The sequence below is a fragment of the Diadema setosum genome, chromosome 6 (genome assembly GCF_964275005.1).
Source record: "Diadema setosum chromosome 6, eeDiaSeto1, whole genome shotgun sequence".
Lineage (NCBI taxonomy): Eukaryota > Metazoa > Echinodermata > Echinoidea > Diadematoida > Diadematidae > Diadema > Diadema setosum.
Window position 1 is genome coordinate 37,044,600 of NC_092690.1, and position 10,565 is coordinate 37,055,164.

Consider the following 10,565-nt stretch of genomic DNA (forward strand, 5'->3'; position numbering starts at 1 on the left):
CATAATGTAAAAGAAGACCCGCTCTTTCAGAAAATATGAAAACAGTCAAGTTCGGCTAGGTTTACCCATTTCACTTATTTTCAGTCCCCACGCAAAATCAGCGTGTGCGACTTTATGTTCGTTTTGAGGTGCACGGTCACATATATGACCCCGCATTACAAAACAAACAAAAAGTCGCCAGACATGACACTTTAGTTAAGAGCATATTCTCAAAGAGCAGACTTTAAGATTAAAAATGATGTATAACTGGAATCTAAATTTTGGAAAGAAAGCACACACTCAGGAAAAGTGTGAACTGAGAAAAGTACAGTGTCTATTCAAGCGCTTAATCTTTACCAAGCCGTGCTGGCTGTGCGATGAATGGGACAAGAAACAGGATGTTAATCATTGGAGTAATAACAAGAAGGGATTATGAGATTTAAGTGAATTTGAGCATGCCTGATCAAAACACTATGTCCATACTTAAAGCCAACTTTCAAAGCAGTAGCATCATCCTGTCAAAAGTTATGAGAGTTGAAAATGAAGAGTGTGTGCGAGCTCTTTAAGAAATAAAAAGGGGATTTTAAAGACACACCTAATCACACTATTTTACCAAAAAATGTTCTAGAGAAACTGCTTAAAAACACACTTTCCTGCCCATTTTATGATCCTAAATTTTAGCATAATGTACAGGAAGTCTTGCCCTTTTAGAAAATATGAAAAAGTCAAGATCGGTTAGGTTTACCCATTTCATCTATTTTAAGTCCTCACGCAAAATTAGTGTGAGCGACTTTTTGTTCGTTTTGTGATGCACCGTCGCATATACTCGTATGCATGCAAAAACGTAATTGACAATAGGAGCACCGTCAACACGCAGGGTGCATCTCGGCCAGCCCCGTTATGAAAGAGATCGGTGATAACGTCTAACGCAGTCATCCTGTTCTTTGAAAATATGAAAAACATGTATACAACTTGGTTCAAGCAGGAATTCCTTTGTTTACGTATATTGCGATTAAATGTTTTAAGGAATTTCATGATTAACTACGATTATCACTGAATGTCGGAAATAACCCGAACTATAACTGAGGAAGTAAGCTTATTTCGGAATATTTGTGCATGTTTTAATTGAACAAAAAACCAAAAAACAAAATAAAACAAAAGAGAGGCTTCTATGGCAATGTATTGTTTAACACTGACAAAATATGTGCTTTTCTCATCTTAAAACTACATGTATTGTGTTCATATGTGTCAAATCTTGTGCCAAATGCTCAAACACCAGGGAGTTTGTGCAATCTACAATATCTTTGTAATCTATATCTTAAATTATTGTTAATTTATACGGTAACACATAGTATGACAATTATTGATGATGTTTGCACAACTTCTTTTCATAGTGGTCACGTGTGTTTAATTTCATGTCAAATAATGAAATTGTTGATGACAAGTCGCAATAATGAACTGCTTACAATGATTACATCCCATCAGAGAACTGACATTTATGTGATTTCTTACCTTTCATGCGGAAATCTTTCCCTCCTCATTTAAAGGGCTTGGGACCTTCGACGAAAGGTATGCGCCCTTAACGTCGGCTGAGTTATCAAGCTTCTGCATCTTTTCATGATCACAGCCCATTTGAGCTTCGCAGCCATGAAGGTCATCACATTTGTCGCTCTTTTGATTCCTTGTCTGATCCTATAGAATATATGATATATAATGTTAGTTAAAAATGATTTCAGCAAATGGAATAAAAAAGAAATGATTAATACAAATACACATTTGTTTGATCGATCCATTTTTCAACCCTTCATGTCTTTTCACTTTCAGTCTGAGTCAAAAGTAAATTAACAGGAAATATATTGGCAGGAATATAAGAGCGTATTTTAAGATCTCTGCACAGCTTTAACAAATATTTCGGAAACGTTAAAAATGTTGGAGTATTGAAGCATATCCTTTTTTTATCAGCATATAAATTAATTCAATTATCAACCGATTGAACAAGGGTTACCGAATGATTAAGAAAAGAAAATCGGCATAGATGACGCATAACATTCGGATATTAAAAAAAGCCATCATGAACTTTTTGAAGTGCTCACAGAAAGTTGAAATTCATAAATGTTACAATCAAACGAAATGGTACTACAAGATAATATCATTTTGCTACAAATGTACACAATTCCATATTCTTTTTTGATGAAACAATATGCAATGTCTACATACTAAGACCCACAGCGGTTTAAACCAAGTATAACAACTTGAATTTTAAAACAAGATCAATACATTAATTTACAGGCCCCCAAAATATATTTAATTACTGCACAAGTTTGCGCAGAAAGAGCCCACACGGTAGAAAGAGTTGGACGTGCAAAATCATTAGGAACCATATCATTACTCTTACAATGGATTTTGAGGCCGACTCAAACACTTAAAGCAAAATTAAAACGAAAATATTATTGTTTAATTCCTTCTGAATTTAGTTTGAGCAAGGAAGCAACGCTGCAAAGTTAGCAAAGAGTGATAGTCGTTCTTAGCAACGAAATACAGTTCGTCTTATATACCAACGGCTCTTGATGTTTGATTTAAGTCAAATTAACTATTTTGTTCTATCAATTTTGAGTTTTTCATATTTTCTGAAAGAGCTGTCATTATCTTAAGTTATTCTTTACCTTTGGATTATAACATGAATTGGAAAGTGTGTTTTCAGCAGGTTTCTTACTTTTTTGTGGGGGGGGGGGGTTGAGACTCTGATTATCAGGTATTTCTTTCGGCCCCTTTTTATTCTTAAAATCCTTTGCACACTCTTCACTTTCAATTTCAACAGCTTTTGAAAGGATAATGCTGCTGCTTGGCATTAATCACGGACAGAATGTTTTAATACAACATGCTCAATTTCAGTGTAATCTGATAATCCCGTCATTGATGTTGCTCCAATAATTTACATCCTGTGTTTTGTACCTTTCATCACACAGCTAGCACGGCTTGGTAAAGATTAAGCGCTTAAATAGACACTGTACTTCAGAGTCTCTTTTCTCAGCTTACACTGAAGACATAGAAACGCACTGCTTACTATCATTTTACTGCTGAAATATCTGATTTTGGATCGTAAAAACTCACGCTTAAAATTGGGTAATGTAAACATAATCTTCCCCTGTTTTGTGTAACATGTATTTAACTCATTTTTCTTTATAAAATAAAAATGACAAGAACATGGCAACACATTTCTAAAGCATATACGTTAAACCAATAGTTTGAGTCTTACTAATATCGAATATAAGAAAAGGAAAACAATTCCGAACAGCTGACTAGAATACGAATATGGTTTGTAGTTTGTCATTATACTTATTGCACGTTTCTGAAGATTTAGAATTCAATTCCATTCAAATGACATATTTGCACTGTTCCCCAAACCAATACTGTAGTAAGCTAGGTGTGGCAAGATCAAGGTTTGATAAGGTCTAACTCGTATATTGAACGGTAAAATATGCTGTTTTTCTTATTTTCACAAACACGATATCAACATGTTGCTTAATTTTCAACTCTTCATCAATGACTACACGCAGAAATTTCACTGACTTAACAAAAGAAATGTTACAAATGTTAACACATTTATGTGCCCGTGCATCACAAAACAAACAAAAAGTCGCAGCCCTTGATTCCACGTGAGGACTAAAAAAAAAAGGTGAAACGGGTCAACCGAGTCAATGTTGAGTTTTTCATATTTTATGAAAGAGCTGCTATGCTTCTTCTACATTATTCTCTAGTTTCGGATCATAACATGAAAGGGAAAGTGCGTTTTCAACAATATTCTACAACCCTTTTTGGGGGAGAGTAGAATGATGAGGTATATCTTAGAGGCCCCTTTTCATTTCTTGAAATCGTTTGCACACTCTTCACTTTCACAGTCTAATAACTTTTGAATGGATAATGCTACTGCTTTGAAAGTTGGCATTAATCGTGGACAGAATGTGTTAATAGTGTACAGCTAATATCAGCATAATCTAATAATCCCTTCATTGTTGCTGCTCAGTAATTTATATCCCGTGTTTTGTCTCTTTCATCACACAGCCAGCACGGCTTGGTAAATATTAAGCACTTGAATAGACCCTGTACTTCAGAGCCTCTTTTCTCAGTTCACACTTTCTAGAGTGCGTGCTTTCTTTCCCGTTATGGGAGTCCAGTTGAATTGAGTCCTACATCATTATAAAGCTTAGAGTATGTTCTTTCAGCATCTGCCCCGTAACCAAAAATCCATGACTGACGACTTTTTGTTGGTTTTGTGGTGCAGGGTCACATGTCAACTTCATTTACAATACATTTGTTTTAGACCTTACGCATACAACATGTTTTACCCATATTTAATTGAAGCCTATTTATTTGAAACCAATCATTAACTACACAAATTTCACTACACACCGAATTGTTAGACAATTCGACGATATTTCATGTCCACATATCACAAATTTATGCGTCAAATAGTAGCCTGGTGGTATTGTGTTCCCCGCTCACACGTCATTAATTTGTGAAAGGGGGTTTTGGTTTTTCTTTCTTAACATCTCTTTTTATTTTTCTCATTAAAAAGACGGCTTTCAATTTCGAGGCACAACTTTTGTTCCTTTTGCGTGATATTCTTTGAAGATTAAATGACATTGCCAAAAACCTTACCCTTCGATAACACAGAGCTGGACGTTCGCAGCTTCATGTATCTACCATCTGATTAATATGATTTCTTTGTGTGATAACGTAAGGAAATGACCCTGTAAGGGAGCAGCTTTTTTAAATCATCTAAATCTAAAACACTGAACACTGATTTGAGCAAATTGAAGTGAATAATTACCTGAGGGATGACCTTGGATATCTGAGACATTAATGTTTCTCCACTCCCTCCAGTATCTGTCAAATAATAATAATTATACCAATTATAAGAGTGCAGTAGAAAGGTATATACCATTGTTAAATATTTACTCAAAAAGATGACAATATATATTTGTATTGGGAGACAGATATCACAAATGCGAGATGTATATTACTTTGTCACAACCTTAAACCTTTTTGTCTTTCAGATGATGAATAGTCATTCATTAATAACTAATATATTTAATATTCCGATGTGTTGCCTTGCGAGGGTGAGTCGCTTTCCTAATAGGAATCTTTGAAAATCGTACTTGATATTATCGAGGATGTTAATGTATGTCATATTTAGGAATTCTGTGTCAAATTTGAACTACTTTTGTACCTACCTTCCTCAGCACGATGTCCGCAATTACACGCAGTACACACTTTGCTGAAGAACCGAAGAAAGCAAAGTTTTATTCTGATGACCAATTTCTCATTGCGTTCGTTTGCCTTACCTGTAGCATCGGGTGAGTCTGTAAAGTCGACAAGAATAACAACATTTGAAGTAATCGATGGCGTGTCACTATATTTTACTGGTAAATTCTAATTATCACAACGCTCTCATTTGAGAAAGCCTCTCACAATTAGTTTCGTCGGATACAGTGGAATGAAGCAACCATATGGATCAGATCTTTTTACCGTAATAAAAAGGATAAATATTAAAAAAAAAATACACTGCGGATATGAATAAAACTGGGGAAATCTTGAGGTAAGGACAACTAGCATAATTATGTGGCTGTACCGATATAAGGCTTTTTATGCATCAGGGAGTTATGAAACTTTTAATTTTGTTTGATATACCACTCAATATTAGATATCAATCGAAGAGTTTGTTCGCAAAAACCGATAAGTCCATATTTGCCAAATGGAGATATTTGCGATTAAAGGTCAAGAAAAATAAAGAGAATAATAAGAAAATGTGTGCTTCTTTTGATCATAACTTCAAAATGGAGCTTTATATGTAGTGACCAATATATCATTTAAAAAGGTATTATTTTGTACTTAATGACAGAGACCGTACTTCAAAATCTTCAAAAATGGACTTATCGTTTTGTTTTGTTTTTTTCGAACAAACTCTTCAATTGGACTTCAATTGCACGAACATAATAGCGGTAACATACAGAATTCGAAGATTGGAAATAGTTTATGGAATTAGAACAGAGATAACACCCTACTACATGCTGACACTCTATAATAACGAGATTTTGTAGTCACCACTTTACCATTTTCTTCATTGATTTGCACACAAATCATATTAGAAATCATTTCTTTGTCTGTTTAAAGCGAATATATATTCGTTCATATTTTTCAGAGTGATCATTATAGCTACAATAATCTTGAGTAATAGTAACGCATTGTCTTTTTTTTTTGCTTCATTTCAAGAAACAAAATTGTATTGATATTTGTCAACGGATGTCTACAATAAACATTATGATATTGATATAATGCTGACGTCCCGTCTCATGACTACAAGTTAAGCTTTCAAAATCATTATTTCTGATTTCCTCTACAGGTTTTATTTTGTTGTTTGGTTGAAGTTAAGCTGATTACGAAACACGACTTGTTCATTTATTGGAACTTTCTCCATTTTTATGTAATAGCACCATAAATTCATTTATACAGTTATAACGACTACATGTCAAGCAGCATAGAAACAGGACACACCTTTGGATTACACTATTCAAAATGCATCATTCAAGTGCCCATATTTTTCGTTTTCTGCTGGTGCTGTATTCTATGGAATGACACAGGCTTTTGCATTGACGACATATTTTCGACAAAAATCGCGTGATGTAAAGCAGGATAACGTTCACGCTTATCGTGCTATCGTTGGAGCAAACGTTTAGAAAAATAAAATCATTATTGGTCTGCATGTGCACGCAAAGAGATTAAACAAATTCGTATGGATGTCGAAGACAATTACTTCAAGGTTGTTGTTTTTTTTTCCGACCCTACGTAAGCCACATACCTTTACGACCATGACATGTCTTGCGATATCTTATTACACCAAAATAGATAATCCCAATAAGAGCGATCCCGCCAACAGACAAGACACCTGCGACAACAGCTTTCGTTCGACCATTTACATTACGTTCATCTTCACCTGGAAGTAACAAGAAGTAACAATTGATATGTCAATCGCATTCCAAGTGATAGCAGGCATGCGCATGACAGATGTTTTCATATTCAAACGTTGTACATTATTACTTACTTCGATGAACTAGAAGTACAAGTTCCCACGATAGTTATAGCATAAGCAAGCAAGAAAGTTGTGTTGAATAAAACATAGATAAAGTCAGAAGTTAATATTTGCCGCATTCTGGCACAGCTATGAAATTGGTCACAATTAAAGTGACATATGTGACCGTGCACCTCAAAACGAGCATAAAGTCGCACACACTGATTTTGTGTGAGGACTGAAAATAAGTGAAATGGGTCAACCTAGCCGAACTAGACTTTTTCATATTTTCTGAAAGAGCGGGTCTTCTTTTACATTATGTTAAAATTTCGTATCATAAAACGGGCAGGAAAGTGTGTTTTTTTAGCAGTTTATCTCAAACATTTTTGGTAGAATAGTGTGATTAAGTGTGTCTTTAGAATCCCTTTTTCATTTCTGAAAAACCTTTTCCACACTCTTCACTTTCAACTCTAATAACTTTTGACAGGATAGTGCTACTGCTTTGAAAGTTGGCATTGATTATGGACAGAATATGCTAATGAGGCATGCTTAATTTCAGTTTAATTTGATAATCCCTTTTTTGTTGTTACTCTGGTGGTTTACTTCGCGTTTTTTTTTTTTTCCTATTCATCGCGCAGCCAGCACGGTTTGGTAAAGATTAAGCGCTTGAATATAGACACTGTACTTCAGAGCCTCTTTTCTCAGTTCACACTTTTCCTGAGTTTGTACTTTTTTTTCCAATATTTAGATAGGTTAGGAGAGTCCATTTGATTTAAGTTATACATCATTTTAAAGCTTAAAGTCTACTTTTTCAGAATATGGTCTTAACTAAAAATTCATGTCTGGCGACTTTTTGTTTGTTTTGAGGTGCAGGGTCACATATGCAAATCAGATTATGATAGAGTCAACGTCTCTGAGCATTCACTGTTTATTTTTTCTGTTATTCGAGTGTGGATTGAACATAAAATTTTAATCCTCAAAATCATAACATTGTGGGCTTGTGATGATCGCAGTGCTTGTTCTCTAAACATAAGTTATTCAGTTTAATCTCCATAACGTAAAATGATGAATTATGATGGGAACTTTACGGCAGTATAAACGTCATAAGAAATCACGTAAATTAAAAGTCGGAAACAGCAAGCGTTATTGGTCTTCGTTCATTGGCTGGAAAATAGACACAGGGCACAGAAATTATGGGTCTCATTTTACTGGCTGCACGATGAACACTGGATGTAAACGTCAGCGGTCTTTATTCAATGGTTGCTCAATGAACACTGTCGCACAATCAATGGGTCTCGTTCATACCGTCCTCCAGATAAGTGGGGCTGTGTTTCATGGCAAACAAGCGTCGGTTTAAAATGACCTTTATACTTTTGACGTTGTTCGATCATTAAGAAAAATGGTCCCTGAGTCAGGTCCCCCTCTGTCGACTGACCACGTACAGGTTGTACGCAAGCACCGCCACTCTTCATCGGACTTCTGTTCCCTTAGACCTTGATCCGATGAGGACAGTCCTTATTTTTCACGAGTAGAGGTCACATTTTAAACCTGATTGTTTTATACCAATTTAGGGAATGAAGCTGTGTACTTCACCTACAAAGTGTGACTAGACATTCGCCATCCCTCGAAGGCTATTATCTTCAGGTAGAATACCCAGGCGGTAATTCTCGCAGAGGAGTTACTTGTCGGGTATTCTGGAAGGTGCGTCACCTTTCTGGTACTTTCTACCAGGCCGGTGTTCAACTTCCATCATACCAACCAAATTCCTTTTGGTTGCGGCCTAGATATTCGTGCGATTTTGTAAAATTTAAATGCCACGTAATGCTTCGGAAATTACTTACCATCATCAGTGGTACTGTGCTTGGTTAACCTAGCCATTGTAGGGAGCTTGCCCATAGTGACACAAATAGCAGCGTTGTTTATGGGTAAGGTGAAACTGATACAAGCAATACCAGCTCTTGCTCTTTTGGATAGAGTAACTCAGCTCCTATTAGCAGAAGCATCCGTGTCGAGAATCTCGATGACGCCAGTAGAGCAGAGATTGGAGCGATAGTCACTACTCCTTCAGTCTGGTTTATGATAAGCTGATGCTCATCCACCCAAAGACATTGTTTCTTGCCCATTGGATCGTGCAGTGGACAGACGATCTCCGCGCAATTCAACCCGGGGATTGTTGAGCAAGCAAAGAGCTATGTACTCAAATAAGGGGCACCGGCGTAGCCAAATGGGGAGGGGGCGATGGGGGCGGGGAATTGGAAGGCGGAAAAAAAGAATATATATATATATATAAAATGCGCGTATACTGTATGCGTGTGCATGAAGCGGGTCTCCCTTTCAACATTTTATCAAGTAAGATCATTTTTTTTTTCAGTATTTCACTCAAAGTGTGCACCACATCGTTTATTTTCAATTCTAAAATCTCTCTTGCTTGGGAGAAGAATACCCTTTCCAAACCCTCCCTCTCTGTTCCCCGTTCCCTAGCCTTAATACACTTCAGATTAACAAAAAGAAAATCTTAATAATTCCGATTGCACAAGACTTAATCACTTAAATTCCGAAAGCCAGTAGACTATGCCTACACTTTGAACATAGACATCTTTCCAAATAGGGCCTACGCCACGAAATGTGTGCACCGAAATGTTTAATTGCAATCAGAAAATACAGAATCTCCCTCATGTAGGAAGGGGGAAAGGGCATATCCCCTCCCACATCTGCCTGCTTTGTCTCCCCGTTACACTTCTCTGATGGACAAATTTCCAGATATTCCAACAAAGTGTGCGCCAGATCGTTGAAATTCGGTTCTAAATGGGAGAGGTATCTTGCCTCCCTCTCATTGCTTGGTCCCCTCTATATTTGAATTGATTTGATTTGATTTGATTCGATTAGAATTGATTTATTGATTCCTGTATTATCATTGTACATGAACATATATGTACATGCATATATATATATATATATATATATATATATATATATATACATATATGTGTGACCCTGCACCTCAAAACAAACAAAAAGTCGCCAGACATGAATTTTTTGTTAAGACCATATTCTGAAAGAGCAGACTTTAAGCTTTAAAATGATGTATAACTCAAATCAAATGGACTCTCCTAACCTATCTAAATATTGGAAAGAACGCACAAACTCAGGAAAAGTGTGAACTGAGAAAAGAGGCTCTAAAGTACAGTGTGTATTCAAGCGCTTAATCTTTACCAAACCGTGCTGGCTGTGCGATGAACGGGACAAAAAAAAAAAAAAAGAAACAGGAAGTAAACCACCAGAGTAACAACAATGAATGGATTATCAGATTAAAGTGAAATTAAGCATGCCCCATTAACACATTCTGTTCATAATTAATGCCAACTTTCAAAGCAGTAGCACTATCCTTTTAAAAGTTATTAGAGTTGAAAGTGAAGAGTGTGGACAAGGTTTTTCAGAAATGATAAAGGGATTCTAAACACACATCTAATCACACTATTCTACCAAAAATGTTCGAGATAAACTGCTAAAAAAATCA

At 36.0% G+C, this 10,565-nt stretch overlaps 1 long non-coding RNA gene across 1 annotated transcript; it reads right to left on the minus strand.

Moving 5' to 3' along the window:
- Positions 1-392: 392 nt before the first annotated feature.
- LOC140230270 (uncharacterized) lies at positions 393-7,220 on the minus strand. Its single transcript, XR_011901374.1, has 5 exons — positions 6,839-7,220; positions 5,214-5,342; positions 4,811-4,866; positions 1,492-1,671; positions 393-916 (listed from the first exon to the last, which is right to left on the minus strand). It is a non-coding gene; the product is annotated as an uncharacterized lncRNA (long non-coding RNA).
- Positions 7,221-10,565: the final 3,345 nt, after the last annotated feature.